The following is a 14,385-nucleotide window of genomic DNA, read 5'->3' on the forward strand; positions in this document are numbered from 1 at the left end:
CCAAGATACATGGACTCCACACAAACTGGGTTCCCTCACTAGCCATTCGCTTAATAACCTATCCCCAATCGACAACCAACCCATGAGATCTCCGATCAAGACATAATAGCCCTCCAACAATCCCAAATAGCATTGTAGGCAGTGGTTCATATAAATATGCAATATCCTCCCAAGATACTGACTCGTCGTATACCTCTAGCTCAGGATATGGAAAGATCCATCACAATTCTGCCTCCCTAACTAATTTATCATTAGTCACCAACTCTCCTATGATGCGAATATGTAAGATCCTCCACATGTCCTCTAGATTCACAATCATCTCTTCCATCGGTAGATGGAAGAAGCAGGTCTCATTGTGCCATCGCTCGACTACTGTAGTCAATAGTTCACGATTCGTATGAATCATAGGTAGATGCATCATGTCAAAAAGCCCAATCAACCATACACAATCGATCTATAGGTCGGTCAGTTGGTCATGTAGGCGTTGTAGGAAAGGATGTCTCTATCGCATCTGCAACACACAAATGTCCTACAAAAAATCAAATGACAATGTCAACCTCTTTGCTATGCACAATTTGCTCATACCTAGACTTCAACAGATACTTTTTCATCAAGTATCTCAAGTCTCAATAGGTAACTTGACTCCTATACACCTAGACTACAATAGACACTTACATCAATTGCCTGGTCTCAACAATTACACTGATTCTCCAAAACACAACAAGCACACATCCACAACAAATTAACATCAACTATCATCATTTCAAAACCAACTGGGGCAATTGAACCTAACTAGCCTACATAGTGACAAAAGTGTTACAACACCTATCGACAGTGCTAAAAACACACATAAGTGCTATTTTGACTCACATAAGTGTTAAAACAGTCACCGCACAACCAAAAGCGCTACTTAGCACAACAAAAGATGTACAAAATAACGACGGTGCTAAACTAACACATCCATAGTGCCAAAACATCAAAAGTGTCAATAGGGCCAAAAATTAGAAAACAAAAGTGCTAAGCCTATATTGCAAAAGTGCCACTTTAACGAAAGTGCTATAACTCCATGACAATAATCCCATATCGACATGATAGCATTACATTGGGTGACAAAAGTGCTAAAACATGGTTTTATCGCCTTTTTCTCAACAAAACTTTGATTAGCTAAAAAAGGCATTAAATGGGCTCAAATGAGAAAAGTTAGAATTGGATTTATCGGGGGTCCATAGTCGGCTGGCTGTTGGTACCTCCAAATGCGCTTGAACTAATGATCTGCAATAGGAAACACCATCTTATTTGCAACATGATGCTCCAAAAGGGTCACTATCAAATCTCTGGATCGTTGTGGAGGAGTGTGCAAATGAGACCAATTTATCCCTTCTCACCTAAATATACCCTGCCCAACCCTACCCTTGCTTCACCCTGCTCATCGCCATGGACCCTGGGAACTTTCAAGGCTCGTTGTTTCTTGATTTTAACCCCATTTTTCTCTGTTCTTTTACCATTTAATGCAAATTCTTCTACTCTATCATTCTCCCTATTCTTTGTAGTTTTTTGAGAGATCGCTCAATTTTTTTGACATTTTCGGCCCATCTCTTGAGGGAACATACCATCCACTAACTAACATCCTTGGGGCATTTTTCTCATGCCTCTCCATCGTTCTTTAAAATGACGCGATAAACTGCACCGTCTCAGAGAGGGGAAAATGTAGACACATAAATTTGTCCAATAAATAAATATTATTTTAATATTTATTTAATGCACTAATATTCCTCTAGTAATTAAATTTACATTTAATTAATTCATCTCAGACTATTCTTCTATTCTAGTTAAATAAATTAATATTTATTTAAAAGCCACAAATCAAAACCCTATTTTAAATAAATAAATATTTATTTAAAAGCCCCATCCACTTGCATTCTCCTACAAATGCAAGTTGCATCAACTATTTTAATTAAATAAATCATTTAATCAAAAAACCTATTTATCCTCACCCACTTGCCAAGCCCACTTACTCACTAATCTCCTTCTAGGTTCTTCTAAGCCCTTCTAAATTAGCTTCAACCTCCTTCTAATCACTTACACAATCCTAATCCTAAAATCCCCCCACTGGCATTCTCCTACAAATCCATTTGCCCACTAATCCCTTCTTCTAGAATATTCCAATCCATTATAATTAGCCTAATTCCATCGTAAACATTTGCACATTCCTTAAGAAGAGGTCACTTCTCAAAAACATGCAAAGTCTTCATAAAGCGTTAAAGGCTTTATTTCTTCAACAAGTTAACCTCTGAAATCTTCCATAGCGTGTAAGGCTGTTACATAACCATTAATGGTTAACTCACCTTTGGCCCTTAGTTAGAGACTATCTCTCTAACTTAACCATCCTTTTAACCCATGGGTCTCTTGAAGCATTCATTGCTTTGACCATGGTTATCCCTTTAATGCTTGCACAAGAGTTTATCCTTTGGATAAAAGTTTTATCCATTAACTTAAATATAATGAAACCCCCTATGGTAACCATCGTGTCTTCTCAGACATTTAATGCCTCTTCCCCTTCCTCTCAAGCCCTCTCATGTTGCCACTTGTCACCATTGCATTGCTGGAAGTTGTAAACATGGATTGAGGATCATGCCTTTCTCATGCAATCATAGCCCTCCATAAGCCAAGTCAATCTTGACCCTCCAATTCACTATTTTGCCTATAAAAGGAGCCTCATTCCTCAAGCAAAGGAGGAATTTTTTTTTAGCATTGTTATTATACTTGCATAGACATTTACACTTGAGCTTTCTCATAGTAACATTACTCTTTTGCATTAGCATAGCAATAGGAGTTCATAGTCAACCATTTCAATACTCCATTTGACATCCATGGCTTCATGCTAAGCTGAGAGCTACACTCACATTTGGATCTTGGAGAGGAGAAGAACAAGGGAGAGCTATCAAGAAACATGGGAGAATTTTAGGGAGTTTCTTGTTACTTTTCTTTTGTTTATGCTTCATTTTGTATGCTTAATCTCTTTTGATATGCATTTTGGAGGTTTTGGGTTCATTTGTTTTAGTTTTGGTTGGAAACTAATATATTGACTCTTAAGATTTGTTTGTGACTATGTCCCCTTTTCAGTGCATTACCTTCTATTAATTAAATAGATTTTTATTTATTTAATTAATTCATTTATCCTCTTCTAGCCATTCCTTATTTAAATAAATATTTTTATTTATTTAAATTATCCTTTCCCTAAATTAAATAAATATTTTATTTATTTAATTGGTCCCACTTACTCTATTAGTTAAATGTATTTTTATTAATTTAATTAATTCATTATCTTTTTGCCTCCATGACACTTTCCATTTATCTCTTGATTTTATCCTAAGTACCCCCTTCATATTTTATTATTTCCTCTACCCACCATTTAATCCTAGCTGAGCATTTATCCTTTCATCTCTTAATCCTATCCCTCCATTTTCTAAGGTGTTCTCTATATAAGAGGATTCTTTTATCCTTTCATAACCTTAATCAGTGATCAATCAATCGTCATGTGATCAAGCAACTTCACAACCACAATTTTTTTGTTGCTGAAATCTTGTGCACACATTCTAAAAGCAATCATATCAAACAAGATAAATGGAGATCAAATCCTACCAAGCATGTGAATGGTATAATTTTTATATTTTGTTGTGATTTTCATGTTTTAGGTTCTTCATTGGTGTATGATGGATTCTTGATTGTAGAACTAGGGTTTATGAGGTTGGATCTTTGTTGGTTTTACAATATTTTAACATTTTATTTTCAATGTATACATTATGGACTGAGAAAAGGTTAGGAAACAAGAGGAGAATAAAAGACCTTAGATATGGCACTAATTTGAGCCATATTAGGCATAATCAGGGCATAAATGGAAAGACCATCAAAGTGAGACCCAAATGAGCATGGCATTGTACAAGGACACAGTTTACAACCCTAAAAAACTTCGAAAAGGTTTTTAATTTTCAAGGCCTTTAGATCCTTTTCTCCAATGTGGCCAAGTTGCTAGTTTCATAATATAGTCTTATCTTTAGGTTCCTTTTATTAAGAAGAAAGAGTGCCCTTAGGTACTCTAATCCATGACCATCTATTGAAGGTGAAAGACCCACCTCTTACAATGAAGTATTCATAAATTTTATTTTTATAGATATACTATTGCACTCAACAATGTATGCATTAAACTTACATATTATGCCAAATTTGACACCTCTAGTAATCACCATACTAGCTCTGACCATTTTGCATCTTGCATAAAAAAAGACTACAGGCACACCCATGTCTATTAGTTTGTTCACATATAGTAAATTTTATGCTAGTCCAGGGATATGCAACACACCATTATTCTTTGTAATTCTACCATAAAGAAACTTGATTCTAACTTTACCATAGCTAAAAATTATCTAAATAAGAATTATCACCCAAGTACACCTTACCTCCACCAAAGTTTTCTTATTCTAAAAAGCAATCTCTATTAGAGGTCATATGATAAGATGCACCTAAGTTGGTTAACCATGCATCATTACCTACATGAGTGGATAAAGCTACAATGAATGCATCACCATCTTCCTTCTTAGACTTAGAATCATAATCAAATTTCTTCTTTTTCTTCTTCTTTTCTTCTATGCACTCCTTATGGAAGTGTCTAGGCTTACTGCAATTCTAACAAATAAACTTGGACTTTCTAGGATATTTGTATCTCCCCTTAGTTTTGGGTTTACTATTCTTCTCATTCTTCTTGTGTTTTTACTTTTGTCTCCCATGAACACTTAAGGTTTCCTTAGCATTGATGGATACCTTCCTCCTCGCCTCTTGAAAAATAAAAGAACCTACCACATCTTTAGGCTTCAAAATAACAAAACTATTGTTAATATTCATAATAAGAGAATCCCATGAATCAAGCAAAGAAAAAAGTAAGATCTAATGACACCAAGAGTTGCGAATTAAACCACCAACATATTGAATGCTTCTAGGTTTTCTTTAATTTGTCCATCCTCTTCCATTCTCAAGGCATACAATTTCTTCCTTGAAAAACTTTTATTCATTAAAGATTGGCCTTAATGCATCTCACCAAGTTTCTTCCATAGATTCCTTGTAGAGGACTATTCATGGATATTGATTAAAGTAGATTCTACCAAGCACAATTTGATTAGACCCTTTGCTTTACGATACATAACATCATACTAATTAGACACAATTGGATTTGTAGGTTAGAAGACATTATCATCAATAGAATCCCATATATCTCAATCTATTAATAGATTATTCATATCTTGCTTTCACATCTCAAAATTATTTCCAAAAAAATCTCCATTTCTATTCTCTATGTTGAACTTGCCATCTAAACATTTCTACAACAAGATCACAAAGAGTGTTATAGACAAGATCCCACTCAAATTTGGATCAGCTCAAAAAATGCAACTACCCACAACTGAAACTAAAGGTGATCAAGCTTTGATACCACTTGAAAGCAAGTTAAGGTAGTGGAACAACTTCCTACACTAATCTTGAGAGGAGAGATATGCAAAACTTTTAAGATCTTTATAATAGTGACATAAACTTAACATTAATAACATGCATACCCCAATAAAATGATTTACATGAGGAAAACCCTTTAGGAGAAAAAAGTCCACATTCCAAAAGCTACCCAATATATTATTCAAAAATCAACAAAAAATTACAATATACTTATAGAGAGAGCTTCTCACAAGAGTATCACCATCCAAAGATATAGAGGTAATTCAATAGATATAACTCTTACATACTACCTCCATCTCTTGCACCTAATATGTAGGAGATACAATACATGAAACTATCAAATGATATTACAAAAGTAGGAGTTAGAACCACCCAAACAACAGCACCCAACTTATCTCCAATCTAAGATTCCATGTATTGTATAAAAAAAAACACTAACATGTGTAGCACCCTTTTATAGTTCATTTATGTGTCCAATATGTGTTTGTATTAAAAATTTTAGGAGACCGAACTTGTGGAGGCCATAACTTTTAATGTGAGTGTTCTATTGATGGACCATTTTAGAATACCCCTCCTATTTGCAGTTTTGACATGTGGATATCTTGTTATGTTGCAACCTTATTTTTGGAGATGTTCAGTTATGCATAGGTTCTTTTCTCTCAGGTTCCTAATCTATGTTCTTCTTCAGTGTGCATTTGATGCTCCTTGCAGATTATGATGTCCTTGGACTATCAATGATTGTGTGATTACCTAGTGATGCATGTAATCTTTGTGTCTAATTCATTATGATCACTTGATGTGTTCATGTGTTATTGTATTTTATGTGATGAGAGCGAAATGATGTTTTACTCAATGTTGATCATGCTTTAAGTTAATGACAATGATATTGATTAAATGTTAGTTTAATGTGACTTTGACATTTAAAATATATTTTAAGATAGATTAATGATGTGAGTTAAGTTACTAATTTTTGAGATATTGATGTGGATGTTAGAACTAAGTGATGATGTATGTTAATTTAGATAAATGCAATTAATTAACATTATTTAATATTTTATGTGCTTCATCTCTTTATATATTATTAAGGAAATTTTATGTGCTTTGGCTCTTTAAATTTGCATGCATAGGTATCCTTTATATTTATTGATTGGTTGCAGGTACCAAGTATCAACTCCACCTCGCTTCACAAATTTGAGCTTACCCTCACTAACACTGGTTAACAAGAGATAACACATTGGCCAAATTGTCACTAAACCATACCCATCATACTATATTGAGTATAATTTACCAGGTGAATACTAGTACAAACTTAGATACCATGTTTGATAATGTTTATAATACCTTGAATCTCTTTTCCAGTTGACCAGTAAAGAGTACTTGCACATTTGTATTTAATTGCATTTTATCATCAATTTTAATTGTGAAAATTAATTCTAATGATTTTAATTTGAATTTCATAATTGGAAATCAAATATGTCTTATGTGTATTTATTTTATTAGCATTTGCATAATTAGGGTGTATGGATGATTTTGGGAAATCAAAATGTTATTTCCTTTTTTTATTTTTATTAATTTTCAAAAAGTAATTTGTCAGTGGGGTTTTAATTGAGTAAATTAGAATATTTTTCCAATTACTTTTATTTGATATTTTTGAACTCTCAAAACCCTCCTTACACTTGATTTTTAGAATGGAGATTTTGGAGTGGATTCTTGGAGAATTTTTTTTGGCAGTGTTTTGTTGGATTAGTAATGGCAAGGAATTCATTTTGCTCCATGAATTTGAGCCTTCTTTGTGGGTTTTGAGATATTTTATCTTTAATGTTTTGTGAAAAATTGAGGCAAGAAGATCATAAATTTCTTTATGTTTTAATATTTTCAATTTTAATGATATGTTTGATGAGTGTATGTTATTAAGGGTTAGTTAGTCTCTTTTGTGTTTTGAGAAATTCCTTCTAGTATGATGATCTCCTCAATGTTTTCTTCCTTCTTAGCATGGTAGGTTAGTGGCTCTTAGGTGACCCTATTTTCTCTTGTGTGCTTCTTTGAGATGTAACTGAGTAATCTACCTGATTTAACTTGAGTGTCTTTGGCTTAACTCTTATTGAGTATTGTATGTGTACTATGTGAGTTATTCTTTGATGATAAAGAATGAAATGCATCATGTTCACAAGATGTTAAAAAATGTTGACACGAGTGCTTCTTTTATTGTACATCTACCCTTGTGAGAATGCATGGTTGCATATGTGAAATGAAGTACTCATGAGTGAAGGACATGTGAATTATCATAATAGATCAGTTGGGTCAATGAACTACTTCCCCAAACTTGCATTATTCATTGTATTCACATGAAAACCTGTGTCTTATTGTCTTGTGTCATTGTGAAGCGGTTGAATTAGTCCATTTGCATCACGTTTATCTTACATTTGTGGCTCATGATTTATTGTTGACCCTACCCTACATAAGGGTTGTGATTGAGTTAGTAATGTGCATCATGCATCATAATAACTTTGTGTAGATGTGGCCTAGTGATTTTATTACATTGACCTTATTTGGTACGTGGATATCATTATATCATAACCTATGGTAGTGTTTTGTGATATTTGTGCATGTCCCTTGGGTAATTCTTGTATGGATGAATGATCCTATATAAGTTAACATTAAAACTACCCTCATATTGAAATGATAATGTACCTTGATTAAGCCTCATTTGGGAATCCATAATAAATGTGATCATGTGTATCATAAACTTGTAATTGTAACTCTCCTTGTGAATGTGGTGCTCTAAGTGAGTTTGGTACGTGCATTAAGTGTGCCACTGTGGATGTGTTAGAAAACCCCCTATAATTGTCTCCTTTCTTAATGAGTTGATTGTATTACATTTCATCACATTTAAAAGGTAAGCATTTGCAAGTTGAGTAGAGTGCATAGTTGTGTGCTTCAGTGCTTAAATATTGCATAGTATTGGAGTCGTAGATGACTCATCTACATCATGTGTTTGGGTATGCTCTCTAATATACTTGGGATGCTATATTATTGGGTGTAATGTATCAAATAATCTCTTAAATGTGGCTAATATTAGTCACTCTATTATGTGGAAGTGTTTCATGCTTGATGATTTATTTTGGTTATTGTTGAAATGTTCCACATGTTGTAAGGACTAGCATTGATTTTTATTCTTATTTTCTTATGTCTGGTTTAGTTACTAAACTCTCCTATTTATCTATTTTGTGACCCTTGGTCACACTTGACTTATTGCTGAAATTGCATGAATTCTTATGATTTAGTGTTGAATTTGATAATCTTCCCTCTTGGGTTTTCCTTTTTAAGTATCATGGTGGCTATTCCAAATGTTTGAAATTATTGGTCTTGAGTTATGTTAAGTGTTGTTTTCTATCATGTTCACTATGAATTGCTAATAACATGTGCAAGTGAGTACTTTGCAAAGAATGTACTATATATGTATGTAGTGCTATTTAGTGTAATGGTTAGATTAGAGTATATTCATTTTTTATGTGTATGAACTCTTTTGAGTTGTGTGTAAATAATTATAAAATGTATTACTAAATCATAGGTTTTTGCATAGTAATGCATTAGTTAAAGTTGTGTTGAATTGTGAATTCTCTACCCATTGTGAAATTAAATGTATACATTATGCAATAATTGATTGGTCTGAATACCACGTGCTCATTCATTCATGAAGTGTATTTAGATATACTTGAATGTGCTTGTTATATTATTGTAAAATCTCATGATCTAGTTGGTAAAAGCATGTGTCTTCAACATGTCTAATTTTTATTGATATTAGATAGTTGGGTGTGACTTAATTCACCAGCAACACTTTCTTTTGTTTGGGTAGTCTTCAAACCATATCTTTAGTATTTTGGAACCTATTATTTGTATATTAGTTACTATAATTATATATGTATCTATCTCTTGTTGGACTACCCATCAAGGTAGGCCCTATGATTGGAGAAGATTTCCGTAGTAGCCTTCAGGTATTCCTAGCTTAAGGATGGAAGAGGATGTAGTCCTTGTGTGATACGTTGGATATTCTATGTGAGTTCCTTGTTAGTGCATGATGTTGATCCTTGTGGAGGTTCCTTATCACCCTTTTTGATCATGAATTCATGATCAATTTGGGTGGTTTAATAATATTTTGGTCATAGTTGAGCTTGAAAATAACCTAAAATCATGTTTTTCTCCTATGCCTAGTGTTTAGTGTGTTGTCTTTCTAGAGGATCTTGGGGTTGTTGAGCCTTCTTAGTGTGACAACCACTTTTTGTGAGAGGTAGTTTCCATATTCATGCCTCTTTTAAGCACTATGTTGCCCCTAATTCTCAAATAGAAGCATATTTTTTGAGGAAATCCTTACCAATATATAACAATATTTGAGGAAGTGAGAGCTTTTGTAGGAAGCATTCCCTTAATGATAATGATGGTACTTTTTAGTCTTGTGGGATTAGTTTTTTTTCCCTAACTTTTGGTTTATATCCCTAAGGGTTAAGTGTCTTGGTCTAAGAAGAGACCATAGCTAGTTCAATTTTGTGTTTTGTTGCCTCATAAAGAGTTGAAGTGGTAGGATTTATGTTGTTCTTAGTTGATTTTGTGGCTAGATGAATTTTAAAACAACTATGGTATTCTTGGGGTAGGAATTTGAGGTTGTTGATGCCTTGTTGATTGTGTGTTTGTTCCCTAATTTAGTTACAATGGAAATTGGTGAGAGTTGTGGTCTAAACTTTGAGAGAGATAAATGGTTATTCTTGTGTGATTATCGTGTTGGAAGGATTTGTTAGAAGCATGAGCTTGTATGGTTGTTATTGATGTCAAAACTGTTAGGGTTTCAAGCAGATCCGAAGCAAATATGAACTAACAATTATATGCAGATTTAAATACAAAAGATAAAGAAATAAAAACAGGACATAGATAAGACAGATATTTAACGTGGTTCACCTAGAATGGGTTACGTCCACCATACACAGCCCAATCTTTCTTATTATCCAGCAAAAACAGTACATCAACCTTCCAATGCCTTAAGCATCCCAGCCGCTTATAACATGCATTTTTAGGGCAACAAACAAAGTCGGCCTTTTTAGGGTTTTATTACAATGTCGGTTTTCATCAACAAAAAATGGCAAAAAAAAAAATTTCTCGGGGGCTGCCGTCCCCGGACCCCGACGAGGATACGTGCTGAGTGTACAGTACTTTGCTGATCAGTTGCCACATTTCAACAAAAACTTGTTATCCGGATGGATATTGGTTTGGATATGTATTGTCAGACCTTGGTTATCTGGATAGAGTTTGATGTGGATACTCTTTTGGTGCTGGTTGTAATATCCTATACTTGGGGTAGTTCGGAAAGCTTTTAGTGCCCTTCAGATATGTTATTAATTGCATTGCAATTTGGTGGATCATGTTCTTTTGGTCCAAATATGTGCTAGAAGATGTGTTGAGGTGATTATTTGGGTCTCACTTTGGCTTGTGGAGATTCACATGAAGCATTTTGCACCGAAAGTGGTTATGTGGCCAACTAGTCGATTATATCTACACGTTATGCTTAATTTGTAATGTCTTTTGGGATATGTGTTAATGTATGTGGGTTGTTAGATTTCTTATGGGATGATGTATTATGATATATTTTGGTTCCCTCTTTCTCTTGGAGTGGACCCATTAAGTATTTTTGGTTTGGGTGGCTTATTTTGTTTTGGCCGACCCTTGTTTAAGATTTCAATGTTGTATCTCATATTTAAGATGTGTGAAAGAATGATTTGAGTATGTATGAGAAGTGAATTGTGTGAGAAGTGTATGAAAATGATTTGCAAGCATATTTGAGTTTGTGGTGATGTGAAAGATAGTTTGGGAAGAGCTTTGAAGTTGATATATTCTACTAAACACAATGTTGTGATAGTCAAGATTGTCAGATATGTTTGCCATTTTTTTGTCACTTGATTACTGTTCATGGACAATTTCATGATTAGTAGAATCATTCTCAATTTTAGTTCAACTATTTCATTCATTGTTGATTGATAGTGGGTGCTTTGGCAACAATTTGTATCTTGTCTTGAAGAAGTGTTCTTCAGTTGCACAAGTCCATTGTATGTTTCCTAAGGTTGTGCACCTTAGTTTTGCAAGTCCTTCAGGTATTGGTGCTCCTTGGCTATAAGCCTAAAAATTTGTAAACATTGTCATTATATTGTGAGTTAGATTCTCACTATGGTTTTTCCCCGTTTGGGTTTTCCACATATATCTAGTGTTCATGTGTTTCTGTTTGATGTGTTTATAATTAAAGTGCTAATATTGAATAAGTTTATTGATAAATTTTTTAAAAGTTTTGAATTGATTCACCCCCCTCTTAGTTCTAGTGGGTGTTCAACAATTGGTATTAGAGCAAGCTTCCTCTGTGGAAAGCTTAACTACTTGAGTTAGATCTAAAGATGGTGCAAGACTTTCATGTTAAAGCTCTAATGTTTGATGGAACTAGCTAAAACTATTGGAAGGAAAAAATGGAATCATATTTGAAAGCATTGTAGAATGGAATCTGGGAGATTATCCTGACTAGTTAGCAACAACCTCCTAATGGACCATCAACTCTGGATGAGATTAAGGATCAAGAAACAAATGCAAAGGCTAGAACAATTTTGATCTACTGTCTTAGTGATGAAGTTTGTAGCAAAGTCAAAGGAATGAAGGAAGCTAAGGGAATCTGGAATGAGTTTTATGAATGTGACTTGAAGACATAACAAGCAAGACTCTTGAACCTAAAGCAGAAGTTTGAAGGTTTCAAAATGTTTGATGATGAGATTGTTGAGAGTTACATACATAGAGTAACTGATATAGCCGATGCTATATGAGCTATTAGTGGAATGCTTGAAAAAAGTGATGTTATCAGAAAGATCTTGTTTACTTTGAGAGAACCCTATAAACCAAAGAAGTTTGTAATTGAAGAATGTCATGATCTGAAGAACTACACAATTGATTATCTTATTGGTACATTGTCTACCTATGAGATTGGTGAGATGGAAGATACAAAGTCCTATTGAAGAGAAGCTACATTTACTGTTTCAAAGATATAAGGAGATGAACCAAAACTGAGTGAAAACCTGGATGAGATAGAAGCAAACTTTGTGAGAAGGATAAAGTGAGAAATTGGGAAGTACAAAGATAAGTTACCCTTCAAATGTTTTAATTGTGGAAGAATGTGTCATTATTCTTAAAAATATACACATAAAGAAGATTATATAAAGTCAGAGGACGATGAAAATAAAAGTAGGCTTAGAAAAAATGACTTTAAGAAAAGAATGGATGATAAAGGGAAAAGGAGTTTGTATTGTTCTAAAGCACACTCAACTGAAGAAGAAGATATTGAAGACTTGCATAAAGAATCCCTATTTTTGGTAATTGAAGAGAAGTATCAGGAATGTATTGGAAGATTAGAAGAGAAGACTGCATTGCATGCTAAAATTGAACCTAGATCATGGGTCATTGATCCAGATGCTCAAATCACATGACCAAAGATAAAGACAAGTTTATTACCCTGAAGAAGTATGATGGTGGATCTGTAAAATTTGTGGGAGAGGAAGTTGCACTAATCTACAAGATAGGAAGTATCTCTATTGATGGTAAGCATAAAACTGATGGTGTTTATTATGTAGAGGGATTGAGACATAGTCTATTGAGTGCTAGTCAAATGTACAATAGAGGTTATGAAGTTATGTTCACAAAAACTAGATGTATGATTAGACAAGGTAAAACTAGAAAATTTGTAACATAAGGAATCATGACAAGTGGAAATATTTATTACACATAGGATAAAAATGGAAACCTATTTTATCTGAGCTGTAGTAATGAATCCTGGTTATGGAAGAAGAGAATGGGGCATGTTAACTTTGACAACATGATATTGATCAATAATTTTAAAGTAGTGAGAGATTTACCAAGGATTATCAAACCTATTGACATTGTGTGTAAGAAATGTTAGTGAAATCAAACAAGGAGAAGTTTCAAGAAGGATTATTCTACATCACACCCATTGGAGATAATTCACATAGACTTATGTGGAACTACAAGGACATGTGGAATCAATGGTGAAAGGTATTTTATGCTACTCATTGCTGATTTCTCTAGAATGAAATGGGTTACATTTTTGAGGGAAAAATATGAATCTTTTGAAAGATTTAAAGTTTTCAAGTCAATGGTAGAGAATTAGGTTGATGATAGAATCAAGTGTTTGAGATTTTATAGAGGTGGAGAATTTAATTCCAATGAGTTTGACAATTTTTGTGAGAGGTATGGGATTAGGAGACATATTTCTACTCTGAGAACCCCTCAATACAATGGCATGGTAGAAAGGAAGAACAAAACTGTTATTGAAATGGCTCGAACTATGATTAAAGATGCTAACTTGACTAACATTTATTAGAAAGAAGTTGTGTATACTACTGTTTATATTCTTAACGAATTTTGGATAAGGATAAATCATACAAAGACACATTATGAGTTATGGTATGGAAGACGACCTACTCTGAAGTTTTCAGAATGTTTAGAAGAAAGTGTTCTATTAGAAGAGATGAGAATCATCTTGGAAAGTATGATACCAAAGCTGACAAATGTATATTCTTGGGATATACAACAAACAAGGCTTACCAGTGCTACAATAAAAGATTGAACAAGATAGTGGAGAGTACCCATTGATCCCCAATTAGGTTTGAAGACCTGAAGTGAGGCATTTGGGAGGTTCCATATGGGTGGGGCCTGTTGCATCTTGTGGAATGACCTTCGATATTTTAGAAGATAACTCTTCATTATTTAGAAAGGGAGGTTGGAAAGGGAAAGAAGGCATCCTAAACCTAACCCTATCTAATAATAGAAAATAAACTCAGAAAAGTAGGG

The sequence above is a fragment of the Cryptomeria japonica genome, chromosome 8, assembly GCF_030272615.1.
Source record: "Cryptomeria japonica chromosome 8, Sugi_1.0, whole genome shotgun sequence".
Lineage (NCBI taxonomy): Eukaryota > Viridiplantae > Streptophyta > Pinopsida > Cupressales > Cupressaceae > Cryptomeria > Cryptomeria japonica.